The sequence below is a fragment of the Lepidochelys kempii genome, chromosome 8 (assembly GCF_965140285.1).
Source record: "Lepidochelys kempii isolate rLepKem1 chromosome 8, rLepKem1.hap1, whole genome shotgun sequence".
Taxonomy (NCBI): Eukaryota; Metazoa; Chordata; order Testudines; family Cheloniidae; genus Lepidochelys; species Lepidochelys kempii.
Window position 1 is genome coordinate 87,496,548 of NC_136387.1, and position 16,251 is coordinate 87,512,798.

Here is a 16,251-nt window from a genome sequence, read left to right on the forward strand (position 1 = left end):
TTTTGGTTTGGGTTTTTTGCTGCTGTTGTAATCTGAATGTCCTGCAGCAGTGAGGAGCCATTTGACAATCTGAGGGAAGATCCCTTCAGGAGAGGGTGAGATGTTATGTCTTCAAACCATATTCTTCTTCCCACTACTACCATCATCTCTACTGCCTGAGTTCAGTTTCAGCCAGCTGCCTGTCTTGTCAACATAGAAGACTATCTGGGAGTTGATGCCACCTGTGTTGGAGGTAAAGGAGATGTAGAGCAGTAGGATGTCTTCATACTGCTAGCATTTGAAACCATGGTGTCTCATACTTCCCCCCAATAGTTTCATATAGAACTTTAAAAGGATGAAACCCCTTAGGTGAGCAATCTAGCTGTAGTGGATTTGCCTGTCAACACTTTTAAAATCCATGCTGCAAGGAAAGATTAGTGTCATTTCAGAGTTTTCGCATCAGCTCCCATTCTATTTGTGAAGAGAGTCAGTAGTATGTTCTGGCTGATTGTATCAAATGTTCCAGGTGACCCAGGGGCAGGAATATGGATAGGAAGAAGTCATTACTCATCAGCCCTTGGGACACCAGATTAATACATAGAAGGGCCTAGTGTTTGTACTTACTAAAGAGGAGATAGAAAAGCAAAGCTATGGAAAGTTAAGAATGGTGATGCTGGCTATTATAATGGTTCTAATGGACTTTATATATATGTCTGACAGTGCATTTGGTATCCTGTGGGTTTTGATGTGGAGCATTTATTGGTGTTTTAACAGAGCAGTTATTCTAGTACAACAGGAGTCCTTTTTGCCAATCCAGCATAAAATTTGTTTTGAAATACTTCAAAACCTTCTCGAATGCACAAATTGCACCTGGCATTTAATAGTTCCTGCCTTTCCCTCCCACCATTTTGTTTATATCAGTTGACTTCCCTGGCCTAGGGAGGTGGGGCTGGAAGGTGCCTGCACCCAGAGGCGATGCATGGGGTGGGGTGGTCAAGTGACCTTGCAACATATAAATTGTGCCTATCAGCAGGTATGGGTCATCTCTGCCCCCAAACTGCAAGCCTCAGGCAGGTAGGGAATTAGCCCCTCCCCATGACCCTGTTGGCCTGTCTGAAGCTAGCCCTCCCAAATATAGAAGTCAGGCTACTCCTTTGGTTGTAGCATAGACAAGTTTTCAGGATAAAGGCTTTTCAAGTCACCACTCCACTGTGGGAGTCACATTACACCAGCAGCAGTTCCTGGAGCCATTCTGCTTTTGGAAGAGAGTCATGGGCAGATTGCCTCCAGAGATGATGGGAGCAAGTACACAGAGGAGTGGACATTTTCACTAGGTGCAGAGTAGCCACAGTGCCTCTTTTGGACTGATTAGCACTCCAGTGGAGTTAACCCCCTCCCACTGCTGGTGTTCCTGGCAATCAAGCAGTGGAATTATGGAGACCTCCTGCACCAGCATACATGGTATTATTATAACAATAAAGAGCTCCCTGTGGTCTCTCCTCTCACACACTTGCGTGATAGGAGCCAGAATCTGGCCCACAGAGGCCTTGTGCCAACCACGTTCTGTGGAAAAAAAGTTTGGTCTAGTAAACAGTTAGACAAGGGTCTCAAAAGGTGATTTCCCATATCAACAATAATGAGTTGTTAACTAGCAGAAACAAGGCCTCATAGAATCTTGTATTGCTCATGAGGTTATGCTTGGGTAGGTAAACTAGCGTGTGCCTGCCTTCATCAGATCACAGTCACCAACACAAAAACAATTACTGATCAGTCTTCTACCTGAAATATGCTTCCCTAGGCAGCCATCTATTCTGTTTGTAGGGAGATCCAGCCTTGATTCTGCACATGTCCTGGGATCCCACTAGAATTACCAATATTGCACAGCTAAAGAAATGACTAACTGTACATAAGATTTCTTTTCAGCAGCAGTGTCCACTAGAGAAGGAAACACGCCTTTGCCTTTTATTCTGTTATACCTGACCTTCTATATGGCTATGTGGAATCACTGGGCCTCCTCCAGCTTCATTCTCTGAACTTGTGCCCTGAGACCTTCAGAATTTAAGACTTCCACAGGGTAGAGCCTACTATTGGGGAGGCAGCAAGATTTACAACTGTTGAACTGCAGAAGACCATGGCTCTGCAGCTTTATGTTCCCATCAGAAACTGGTGTAATACATTTTTTCAAAATCACAATGGCAGAAACAAGGGTCAAAAGGCCTATGGAAGGACGGAGGAGACAAGTTCACCTGGGGCTGCCATGGCAGAATGGTTCCTCAAGGAGCCATGGTTCATTTTTAAATGTTTACAATAAATTCCTTTATTTTTATTCAGACTCCAGCCATGGTTTTCCAAGGACTACAACTCTGACTCTGCTTTAGAAATGTATGTCTTTATGGAGCTCTGCAGCACAGGGGGCTACGAAAGTTATAGCTTTTAATAAAAAATACAGTGCAGAGAAGAAACCCACTGACACCAAAAGTAATAAAAAAGAAGTCTGGGTTCATTGTTGGGTCTGCTTTGTGCAGTATATAGGCAAAACAGGATTAAAGTAGATAGCACTAGGGATGGACAAAATGAGTCTGGTATTTGTTTTAATTTAGAATGTCACGGTTAAACATGAAAGGGGGGGAAACGTATATTCCTGGGGTAACCACCTAGATTATACACTTAGTTCCAAGCTAACCAGCTTCTGAATGTGTCTGATATTAAATACAGTATCAAGGGACCTAAAAGATCATTCATTCAGCATAACGAAACATGATTTATATAAGTTCAGATGTTAAGTTTTCAGGTTTCCAGCACATCTCTAAGAAGTTCCTGTTATGTTACTTATGCTAAATGACCGTGATACTTTACATTGCCTTACTGTATTGCTGGCCCTGGTATCAAGAAACAAATAACAGCGCAATTACTGTAGCCTAGTGTATTTCTATAACTTTGCTGTGTCACAAACAGCTGCTGCATTACATTATGTCAAAGAGTGAAAAGGATACATTTGCAATAAAAATCACATTCTTTGACAGTCATTGATGAAATAGCATATGTTAACTTTAGATAGTGTATCCCGCCAAGTGAGTACAAAGAAGGCTGAAAAAAATCATGCTTTTGTTAAACCAACAGCACTATATTTGTATTAGTACTTCTGCCTGTGTATAACATTTGAAAGGTTGAATACCAACAAAGAAACATCTTTCAATCCTGAATCATTGTTAGATTAGCAAGTGGATACAAAAGTCTGATTCTTCTTGGTCTTATGGTTTCACATTGGTTGCAATTCCACTGTGGAGTCACTCCTGATTTACACAGATAAAAAGTAGCTTCAAGCCCAGCATATTTGCTTTAACAGAAAAAAAAATAGGATAACTCTCTAAATATAGCATAATAAAATGATGAGATGGAATTATAGCCTGCCTTTGAAAAGTGTGTTCAAATGTATTTTTTACCATTTTATGCATATGTAAAATACACAAATTTGTCAATTTGAGTACTCTTCTTTAGGGTATTTGGCAGTGAAAGCTTTAAAGTCATGCAACTTTTTGATGTTTTTTATTAGAAAGCTACATACGTATATAAATCATAACTCTGATTACACCAGTTTCCAATGGAATGACACGAACCTACAACTGGTGTGACTGTGCTGAATCGGGGCCTATACACGTTTGAAGAACGTGTATATGTTCTTCATATACTTGAAGAACTAAGTTCTTGAAAAACTATTTGAAGAACGGATAGTGCTGACATTAAAGTATTTTGTCTGAAGATTGAAGTCTAGAAATATGCAAAGAAGCAATAACCATTAAGAATGATGTTCTATATATATATAAATAGCCATGCTACATTTCTTGGAGTTTTCTTCCCTTTAAAGCTCTTGTATTCATCTATTTTGTTTGTCATATCACATTTCTCTCAATCTCTGCTTAACATACATCTCTGAACAGTGATTTTTTCATTAACATATTAGGGTTAAGGGGACTGGATGTCTCAGGGAACTATAATGGAATATGCAGATGTTCACTTCTAGGTCACTGGTAGGACCCTACCAAATTCACAGTCCATTTTGGTCAATTTCATGGTCCTAGGATTTTAAAAATAATAAACTCCATGATTTCAGCTATTTAAATCTGAAATTTCACGGTGTTATAATTGTAGGGGTCCTGACCCAAAAAGGTGTTGGGGGAGGGGGAACGTTGCAAGGTTATTGTAGGAGGGGTTGAGGTACTGCTACCCTTATTTCTGTGATGCTTCAGGGTGCAGCACTACCTTCAGAGGTGGGCAGCTGGAGAGTGGCATTTGCTTGCCGGGATCCCAGCTCTGAAGGCAGAACCACAGCCAGCAGCAGCACAGAAGTAAGGATGGCATGATACGGTATTGCCACCCTTACTTTTGCACTGCTGCTGGAGGGGCGCTGCCTTCAGAGCTGGGCACCCAGCCAACAGCCACCGCTTTCAGGTCTCCCAACTCTGAAGGCAGTGCAGAAGTAAAGGTGGCAATACCACAACCCCCTAAAATAACCTTGTGACCCCCCACAATACTCTTTTGGGTCAGGACCCCCAATTTGAGAAACGCTTGTCTTCCCCATTAAATCTGGTCTTTTGTGTGCTTTTACCCTATAATATACAGATTTCATGAGGCAAGACCAGATTTCACGGTCCGTGACACATTTTTCATGGTTGTGAATTTGGTAGGCCCTAGTCATTGGCTCTGATGAGGCCAAGGTTGATAGTAATTAAAAAGCCATGGCCCCTTTGATGGCTGGTTGGGATATATGAGAAAGGAGGTCTCAGTACAATTTCTAGTAGAAAAGTATCCATATCACAAAAAGTACAACCACAGTTGTCATTAATGGGCACTCTTGTTAGCAGAGTTAGAAGAAAAGCAAAGGTTTGAAGGAGTCTCACCCATGTACATGGTTTCCTTGATTGAGACAGAGGACATTACTAGGTCAGCATGTGGAAGCCTACTATACCCCTATCCAGGCTATACCTGTTCTGTGGACAAAGTACTTCAGTTTCCAGGGCTGTCAGTCTGGCACTCACTACTACATTTATATAAAAACAAAGATGTTAAAGGTAGAGTAGAAATGAATAATCTTCCTGCTATGTTATCATTCCCAACATGTTTAAGTGGAGGAGAAGAGAGCGACCTTCAAGCAAAAATCAGAGGTAATTGAAGCAGAGAAAACATGTTCAACTACATTAAAGGCAGTACTGTAAAAAAGCCTTCCAAAAGTGACTGAGAAATAAGCAAAAGATAACAAACAAGGCAAAGCTTTAAGTAGAACTTTTAGGGGCCAAATGGTGTTGACCTTATACATACAGAGTCACACTGACCACCATCATGAGAGTACATCCAAGCAAGATTTAGCCCTGGATGTTAATATTCCCATTACTTCACAAGGATGAATAGTGCAGTACTCCTTACAATTATGAAACATCTAATGAGATCTATTTACAGAAGACAAACAGTACAATACAATTGGCTACAGTGACATCAAGTTTATAATCATAAATATCTTAATACCTGGAATGAGTTTTCCAAGCAAATTAATTGTATAAAAGATAATGGCGATGATAATCTCTACAGTGTCTTCCTGACAATCAGATCTATTTGTCTGTAGAAAAGAATCACAAGCAAAATGATGGAAGCCTTATACATGGGACCTTTAAAACTAGACTAGAGAGAGTACAGGGATGAACCATATGACCTAACTGGATGGATGGGAGAAACCTATTTCTGTAATACATTCGAATATTGTGAGGTGAAGATAAACAGAAAGGCGACATTGTATGGACATGGAAAAAAAATTTTTGATGGAAAATGGAAAAAAGGATTGATTAAAAACAAACTGACTAATGGTTGTCAAGTATCGGGGGTAGCCATGTTAGTCTGTATCCACAAAAACAACAAGGAAGAAGAGGGTTTTTTACCCATGAAAGCTTATGCCCAAATAAATCTGTTAGTCTTTAAGGTGCCACTGGACTCCTTGTTGTTTTTGACTAATAATTCTCGACCAGCATACAAAGGACTGGTTTGTTCCACCCTGCCAGTACTTTTCCTGTTAGGCTAGTACAGTGGTTCTCAAACTTTTGTATTGGTGACCCCCCCTTATAAATTGAAAAACACTTTTTTGTATATTTAAAACCATTATAAATGCTGACGGCAAAGTGGGGTTTGGGGTAGAGCAGGGGTGGGCAAACTACGGCTCACAGGCCGGATCCGGCCCCTCAGAGCTTTGGATTCAGCCCGCGGAATTGCCCCCCGTGGTGCCTCAGGCCCCACGCTGGCACCACGTCCGTGGGGCGGGGGGGGGAGAGCTCCGTGTGTTGCCCTTGCCTCCAGGCACCGCCTCCCACAGCTCCCATTGGCTGGGAACGGGGAACCGCAGCCAATGGGAGTTTGGAAGAGGTATCTGGAGGCATGGCAAGGGCAGCGTGTGAAGCCCTGTGTCCCCTCCTCCCGCAGGGGCCGCACAGGGATGTGGTTCCGGCCGCTTCCCGGAGCGACGCAGCATGGGGCCAGGGCAGGCATGCAGGGAGCCTGCCCTGGCCCCGGTACGTGCTGCTGCCACCCCGGAGCCACTTTAGGTAAAGAGGCCAGGCCAGAGCCTGAACCCCTCCTGCACCCTGCCCCCAACTCCCTGCCCTGAGCCCCCTGTCACACCCTGCACCCCAACCCTCTGCCTTGAGCCCCCTCCTGCAATCCAACCCCCTTCCCTGAGCCCCCTCCTACACCCTGCACCCCTCCTCTGCCCTAATCCCTTGCGCTGAGCCCGTTCCCGCACACTGCACCCCTTCCCACACCCTGCACTCCCTCCCACACCCCAACCCCCTGTCCTGGCCCTGCAAACAGTTTCCCCACCCAGATGTGGTCCTCGGCCCAAAAAGTTTGCCCACCCCTGGGGTAGAGGCTGGCAGCTTTCGTCCTCCCACGTAATAACCTCGCAACCTCCTGAGGGGTCCGGACCTCCAGTTTGAGAACCCCTGGGCTAGTAGAAATAAATACAGTTGACCTGCAAGGTAATAGTGATAATCTTTGGATCCAGTTCTTTTCAGCATTATAAATAAAGGGAAATGGAAACCATGCAAAAATTCTTAGGTCAAGGTGATAGCAGGACTTGTGTCAACATACTGCAAACTCTCTTTGCACCCAGACCTAAAGTCAGAGTGAAAAGATAAATTTATTAATTATAAAACAGCTTGGCAGAAGTTGGTGTTCCAAACTGAATGTAAATGGAAATGAAAGAGGGACAGGTGACTTGTGTTTATGGGGTTAGATTTTGATCTAAATTATATTTTGATCTCTGTGGAGTTACTCTGGGCGACCTCCATAGCTGAGGTAAGTAAGTTTCTAGACCTATCTGCTCATGTTATCTGAAGAAACCAACCTTTTCACTTTGTCCAAAACCAGTTTAACTCTTCTTGGGTGTATGAAGTCATCAATTACTGTAACACTTTTAAAAGGTGAAATAACTCATTCTATTTATTGAATAGCAAGATTAAACAATCTATATCAGTTAATAAGGCACTTAAAAGAACCTTTATTATAAAATAAGATCAGTCTTACATTGCTCATTCTCCTCCACTCAGTGAACTCAAACTGCTGAAGTTTCTTTATAAAAAGTTTTCCTACATTTAGTCAGCAGCATTTTTTAAATGGTTGAGATATATGGGTTATAATTGAGAAATTGACAGACCTTTAACTGTAATGGCATGAACAATGTTTCAAGAATGGATTATTGATGGCTGTATAACAAAAGGCTAGAACTCCCCTGTGGTTCAAATGGACACCAACATTGATGTTTTTTCCCAAATTATATTTTCCAATAACAAATTAATCTGTTATTACTGCTTTTGGCAGGATACCATGAGAATTGATATTCCTCATGATATTTCTGCTTCTGGTCCCATCCCAGCCCAAACAAAGCACAGTGGCACATGAACATTAAAACAACAGAGTTTACCTTGCTTTTCTGAACCATAAAAAATAGATTTGAGGGAGAAGTTTATAGTCCCAACAAAAGAGACGATAGGGGACAGTGTAGTGGCATGAGCTTGGGCAGTTGTCACAGCTACACTATAGTAGTTCAGTCCAAGGCAAAGGTTTAGACTTGTTCTCATTTTATCTCAAACTATTTATGCAGTGTTATAACTGCTGTTAGATTTGTTTAGTACTGTCCTTTAATGCAGAATGGTTGGGGTCATGATCCATGATTTGGGTTCCTAGGTGCCACCACAATACAAATGATAGCATAGTCAGAGCTGTTTTATCATGGAAGTCACCAGTTCTGTAGCTTCCAGGGATTTTTTGTTTTTTACTCCCGTCCCTCTCCCCCGACTCTCATAGCTTCCTCCCAATAGCAGCCATCAGATAGTGAAAAAACCCTCTGTTCCCACTTGGTCTACATTCTGCAAGGTGCTGAGCACTCTGGCCTGATCTAGCAGAGCACTTACCAAACTTTGTGCATTAAATTAAATAGGGCTACTCACATGCTTAAAGTGGGACACATGCTTACATGCATCACTGTAGCAGACCAAAGGGCTCAGCACCTTGTAGAATGGAGCCCTAAAAGAGGGGTTTGCATGCCTGCCGCTCCCTTCTTTTGCACCCCCTCAAAGGAAGGTGAGGAGACCTGCTGCTCATTCTCCTGGCACTCTTTTAGTGATGTAAGGAAGTAACTTGCTTCTCTTGACTCCCCTACAGAGGGTGAAGAGATATGCTGCTACTGCTCATGTAGCAGCAGGGCCAGGAGAAATGGAGGCAACAGAGACAATTTTGCAAAAAAACTCACAGCTGAGTCACAAATCCATGATTTGATCTAAATTTTCCAGGTCTGATTCCCATTGACCTCAATGGGAGTCCTTCCACTAGCATCAGTGGAAGGTGGATCAGGCCCTAGGTTTATTCTAGAATTTGGGTTTCAGGCTCAATGCTGGAATCAGGGCAAGGGTTGGAGCCAATGGCATCAAACCTCCTTAACTGTTTTCACAAGAGTTATGCCCCAAATAATGAAAGCCTCATGAAATGAGCCACTCATCAGCTCAGATTGATATCTCATGAGAAGAGCCATTCTTACAAAATTCTGACTGCATCTGAACTAGTATTAGAAAAGAGACTCCCTTCCAATATTTAATCTAGCATGGAACAAAACAAAAACCAACCACACGGGCAGGTCTGGCATCAGTGGAATTGAATCTGAAGATCTTTCCTAATCTCCAAAACTCAAAGTTGTTCAAATTCAAAATTCTGTTGCTAACTGGCCTGTATCTAATTGTACCATGAAGTGTACACTGTCAGTTTAAACATCCATACACTATTTCTTACAAGCTAAGCTCTTCTTGTTAGTAGATGTCAGTGATCAATGAACTAAATTAAATAAAAGGAGGAAACAGAGGACAATACAGATTAAACATGTTCAGCAGAGTTAAAAGATTCGTGCTTGGAGTTATTTCTACAGACTTATGGTCTTCACTACCGGAGAGATCGACGCTGCTGCAATCGATGCAGCAGGGATCAATTTAGCGGGTTGAGTGAAGACCTGCTAAATTGATGTCAGAGTGCTCTCCGGTTGACCCTGGTACTCTAGCTCTCCAAGAAGACTAAGGGAAGTCAACCAGAGCGCCTCTCCCATCAGTGCAGCACAATGAAGACACCAGGGTAAGGCGACATAAGCGAGTAGCATAACTTAGGTCGACTTACTCCCAAAGCGAAGACAAGCCCTTAGGCTCCAATTCTGCAATGAGCGCTAGGCAACAGGCAGATCCCTAAACCTGCATGAGGTGCCATTCATTGTTGGGGAGTCATCTATTTCGAGCTCATGACAGAACCAATATCTTTTGATCAGTCTGCCCAGTAATGGCCCAGTTCAACTCCCTTCAAAGTCAACAGAAATCTCTCCATTGACTTTGAAGTGAGTGGATTGGGATCCAATTGAATTCTAGAATCCCTCAATTCAGTGGATACTGACTTCTGCCATGTGATAGGGGTATGAATCTTTTGTAACCTTGACTCAGATTATGTGATCAAGGCTGGGAAATAAAGACTACTTTCTTACCAGAACATCACATCCTTATTAAACTCACAAACCCAAATCTCGAGTGATAACAATTAGTAACAACTAGTATAAACCAAAGCCCCAGTCCACCAAGTTGTATCAAGTGTCTTCTCAGCTTTTAAAAGCTATAACTGTTACTAGGGAGTGGCCATATTGAGAGAGGTACAGGAAATTAACAAGCTGCCTGTGAGTGGGTACATTTCACATGCTTCACATTGCCAACCCCAAGCATTCACAAATCAAGACCCCAAAAATCATGAAGTTGGCTTAAAAATCCATAAGATTTTGACAAAATAATATAGTTAGGGATTTTATTTGCCTTCTGGTTTTGAGTCTTTTAGGCACACTTCCATCACATTTTCAAGCTCCCATCTGAGGACTGCTCAGGCCACACCCTAGATCTGAGGACTGGTCTACACTACCGCAGTAAATGGAGCTATGTTATGCTACTTCAGTTATGTGAATAATGTAACTGAAGTCAGTGTAGCTAGATCCACTTACCGCCGTGTCTACACTGCACTATGTCGACGGGAGATGCTCTCCTGCTGATTTCTCTTCTGCTTCTAGGGGAGGTAGAGTACAGAAATAAATGTGAGCACACTCTCCCATCAATTTAGTGTCTCTTCACCAGACCTGCTAAATCAACACCACTGCACTGATCACAGCAGTGCCGATTTAGCCAGTAGTGTAGAAACCCCCACCTGCCTCATATCCAAGTGGGTTGAGCCTCCTGCTTCAGTGAGTCAGTCAATCAATCAGACCATAGCTACTTGCTACAGGATCCCTGGACTGGGACCCTGTAGCCAGGCAGTGTGGCTCTCTGACGCCCCAGAGAGGGTCAAGCCCCTCCAGACACCAGAGTGGGCGGAGCCAGGAAGCTCTGAGCCTGCCCCTCAGAGGGACAGGCAGCAACCCGGAAGTAGAAAGGCGTGACCCGGAAGTAGAAAGGCAGGCCCTCAGAACTGACAGGAGGACCAGTTGCCAGGGAGGCCAGATGTAGCCAGCCTAGCCTGTGACTGGGAAAACCCCGCAGCCCCAGGTCCATGCCAAGGCTGGCCGGACCTGCCCTGTGCCAGCGATCCAGGAGAGTTCCTGGACCTGCCCTGTGCCAGCTATCCAGGAGAGTTACCAAGCCTGCCGCTTGTCCATTGCCCCGAGGAACCCATAGTGCTAGATCCCCGCGGAGAACACCGCCATAATCCAGGTACCAGAAGGAGGGGAGTTAGGAAGTAGCCCGGGGACAGCCAACCCTAGTCTGGCTGTAACTCTGCTAGAACCCATGTCAGTGTGTTGAAGTCAGGATCCCCACTGACCCAGCTGCAGGTCTTTTGTTGCTGCTAGGGCCCTGGGCTGGGACGCAGTGGAGTGGGTGGGTGGATCTGCGTCCCCCCTGCCACCCAACTCGTGGGTGGCAATCTCCCCCTTTTCCAGGCCCTTGGAGACCTGGGCTAATTCACATGTGCTGTATTACTTAGCCCCTGCCTGAGGGCCTGAGCTAGTGACTGTTTGTTGCCTCGCCCTGACCCAGGGCCTGGGCCTGCTAACATTGGGCTATTTGCTCAGCCTCTGCCCAAGGGCCTGAGCTGCTATTTGGTGCCCTTCCCTGACTCAGGGCCCGGACCTACGGTGCTCGTTCTAGTTACCACAAGGGCTGCCGAGGGTGACTCCGGTGGCCGGACAAATTCCCCCAAAGTCAACTGTGTGTAGCGAGCCGGTGTGGCTCCCTGCTGCCCCAGAGAGGGTTGAGCCCTGGCCTAGCCCCTTTACAGAGCCGTTTGAGGCACATACTGTGGACACGTAATGTAGCCTTACATTATCATCCCTATACTACTGTCCAGGTTTTGTGAATCCTATTAAATTATAATATGTAAGAGCATGGAGATGAATCTCCAGTTTGGTGACTGACATTTCTGCTAACATTTTACAATCTACATTAATTAAACTTATGGGGTGATAAGTAGAGCAAGAATCCCAACTACCTAGTATCAGCTAAATGAAAATGAAGGCTCTGTGCACACTGGGCAAGAGAACATGGATAAGTGTTCAATACTGTAGGGTCTTGTAGGAAAGAGATAGGCACTTCATAGAATGCAGAACAGAAGTTATTAATGCCAGGAGTTGTACAAATGAATATTTTTCATTGCCATTTTGATTTTCTCTTCAACTGCCCATTTTGTTACAGAGTTAATTTAAAGAAATAAGGTGGATTAAAATATCTAACCAGAAAAGATTCATTGGCAGGTGACTATTGCTTATAAGTATCATAAAAACCCATCTTTGCTCTGTTACCATCTCATATGGATCTGCAATTCTAAACTCTTCCCCAAAAAGGAAACCTTGTTTAATGGGGACAATTGTTCTAATCTATACTGAATGACAATTTTCACCGGCTTCTCACTTGACTACCAACAACAAAGGGTATATGCTCCCCTCTGCTGCGCAGTATAGAGGCAAAACAAATCGGAGGAAACCTACTAGAATGAGAATGAAGGAGAAGGCACACAAGGCCACTGTGCAGCTGCACTCTCCCTATTTCCCACTGCCTATCTGCATGCAGTTCCTTACTGATATGTCACAGGAGCAAGGATTGGAACACCTACTGACAACACAACACCCTGTTCTTACTTGGAGGACTCCCATCCAAGTACTGAACCTTGGTCTAGTCTTCTAAACCTTGTTCAGGGAAAATGTTATTGAGTCCAGTTTGTGGAGGAGTGGGAGGTTACTTGGGTAAAAAATGCACCTAACTCAGCTGTGTTAACTATAATGTGATTGGAATATGAAGTAGTATGGTCACTATAAGCCTCTTTATGAGGTAAGCATATTTAGCATGCCTTGCCACGTTCACTCAACAGATATAGCTTGGGATTGATAGTGCATGTTCCTGAGTGAATAGAGAATAAGCCACAGGGACAAACAAGAGACTAGAACAGTGACAGAAGGAGATGTTGATATTACACATGCTGTAACCAGGGCAAGAGGAAAACACCATAGCAATGAGGCACTCCATAACCTTTGTGGAAACAATCTCCATAATAAAAGGCTTATGGAGGTAAGCAGCTAGAAAGACTCTGCAAGAGGAATTAAAATCATTTGACATTCAGCTTTATGCCTTACAGCATCACCCAGTAGGCCTGATTCTCTTCCCCATGCACACCAATATAAATCAAGAGAAGTCAATGAAGTTGTAGTGTAAATTAGGCAAATCAGTCCCTACACGTGCGTAATCTCCTAGGATTTGTCATTGCTTTTTGATTGACCACTGTTCCCTACTTTTACAAAAGCATGATGATGCTAAACAGAGGTCTTTCATACACAAAAAATTAGAAGTGTACTGCATAAGTTTATATCTCAAATCACACACTGTGTGAGCATATCCTCAGATGGTGCAAACCAGCACAGATCAATTAACTAGAGTACACCGATTTACACCAGCTGAGGATCTGGCCCCACTGTGCCTTTTACAAAGCTCTTAAATGTAACAATGAGAAGGGGACAAAGTTATACATTTTATTTGTCTAATAAAATGGAGTACCATATTCCTGTTTTATAAGTCATATCCTAAAAGCAGCCATAAAAATCTAAAGATTGAGGTAAGACTTTGGTTACTTTATTAATCTTCCTGGTTTTGTGACCCAGCACTCTCAGACTTGCTTGATTTAGCGTAGCCCTATTATCGTTAACAATGGAGCAGAAGTAGCTTTTTAGGTTATACTAGTGCTGCTTCACTACACACCTGTTTTGCAAATTGGGAAAGGAATGGTTGTGAGTATTTAAAAGAGGTATAGACCAAAATCTAGATAACTGTTCAGATGTGCATTTTTATAGAGTAGTTATCAAAGAAATTATGTATCTCAGGAAAAAAAATACTAATTTCTGAACTTTTTCTTCTTTGCTCAAGATAACACACATAATCATTACCATCCTGGACCTAGTTTGCTCATGTTTGCCTCAGAATCCTCCTTATTTATAAAAAATAAACAAAAGAGACAGAGCTGGATTCTGGATTCTAATCTCAATTTTACTGGTGTAAAGTCCATACCAACTTCATGGACCTCAATGGTGTTCTTTGGATTTAGGCCCTGATTCAGGACAGCATTATGCCCATGCTTAACTTTAAGCATGTGCTTAAGTGCAAATGACTTCAGTGCAACTTAAACCCATGCTTAAGAGCTATCCTCAATAGGGATGTGTAGAAAAGTGACTTACCAGTTGGAACACCCTCTCATGTTGGGCATGGCATAGCAGGCTCTCCTCCTCTGGTGTCCCATGCTGACAGCTTCTCTGACTCTGCTTCTCACGACTCAGCTTTCTGGTCAGATCACTTTTAGTTCCTGCCCCACTTCCAGGGTAACAGATACTCCCACCAAACCATAATCCAACCACCTACTGCCAGGTCTTTGTCCCAAACCTGGGCTCAATGATCATTACATCCCTTATATCTATAGGCTTTCACACCACCTTCTTTGGTGGCTAGTAGGGGAACCCAGACCCTCTGTCTTCTCTAGATCCCAGTCCAGGGATCCTGTAGCAAGCCGTGATGGTCTGCTCCCTCAGACTCCTTGCTCTCCCCCGAACTAATTCCTTCCTCACCCTGTCCGTAGTCCCTTTTCACCAGCCTCTTCCAGGGTTTTCTAAGGCTTTTCACACCTTCCCAAGCTATCCAGAGTTTTCTCTTGCTCTTCAACAGAGCAAGGCCTTCCACAGCTTTTTCCCTTATTTGTCTCTCCTTAGGTTCTTTTGTGATGTCTGTCTGTCCTGGGGTGCTTCCCTGATGTCCAGTCTTATGTCAAGGCTTACCACAGGAGTTCACTCCACTCCTGTCCTTCCCTCGTCCCCCATTCTCTTGCCAGAACTTCCTTCTGAGGGGAGGATTCCAAAGCCTACTCACTTTCTCTCCCTGGACTTCCTACCTCCATTCTACTCCCCTGAAGTCCTTCTTTTATTAATCACTCGGCTCCTCCCAGCTGGGCCTCAACCTAAATTGGGCCTGGCTTGCCCTCCAGGTGCAACAGACTGCACTAAATTGCTCTCTAGCTCCAGTGAACTCTGCCAGCAGGGGGTATACATTCCATCACAGGATGCTTTCCTGTATCACTATTGTATTCAAGATTAAAATTTATCCATTAGCCTTTTCTGCTTGGGAATTCAGGAATTGAGTATCAGCAGAATAATGCATTCGGGAATCCTCCATAATTGTGACACTATCTCAGCCTTCACGTATGGTTATCAAGGTGAAGAAACAAAAATATAACCACTGGTCTATAGATTGGTATTTTAGGCAGCTCATCAAGATGAGAGATTTAGCTTTTATTATTTGGAATAGAGCTTTCAACATTCTCACTTAATTTACAGTATATGTGAAGTGAAGAAAGTCAGTTTGCAGCCCAATTGTGTCTACATGTGAAATCAATTCTCCAGATTTGCATCACTCTGACAGTACTGTAAGAGTATCTGAGCTTCTGTAATTGATACAAGAAACAAAAGGAAAAAACATTAACATAAAAAGGGGGGTTCACAATGCAAAGGCACAAGTGGGTGTAATTCAGTGGACAAGGTGGCCATTGTAACTGGAATGCTTCACAGACCAGGTGAATTTTATTCCAAGAAGCATAATTTTTATCTGCACCCCAACAGTGAACTCTTCAATACCATTTGGTTAGAAAGGTGCGCTGAGAAGAAACACAATGTGGAGCATTCTAATAGCATATGCATGTTTACTGATTCAATTGTTAAACTCTCAATGCCCCTACTCTTAGTACATAAGACTGTCGTTTATTTTCAAACAAATTTAGATCAGGAACAATTTATAATGACATATAGGACAGAACTTTTTAGGCAATGTCTTCAAAGGGGAAAAAGAGTCCAGTACACTTATTCAAAGTGAAATTTTAAACAAGGTCTTTATGATTATGCTAATCATTAGAGAGGTTACTGTGGCTTGCTCCTTGCTGTGAAGAGCAAAAAAAATCCTGAACACTGAGTCTAGCATGCACAGTAGTATGCTGTTTATCTGTTCATTAACATTTTGTACTCAAGGTGAACCTCCTTAAAGGTAGCTCAGGAAGGAGGATTTACATATATTATAGCATTACACACTGTATGGTCTTCAAGAAGTACAGTGCATGGTCTGTTGAACATTCTATACAAAGCCCTTTTAAAAATTCAATGCAAATTGAGAACATTTTTATTACAGAATACTATATTATACCATTATTCCT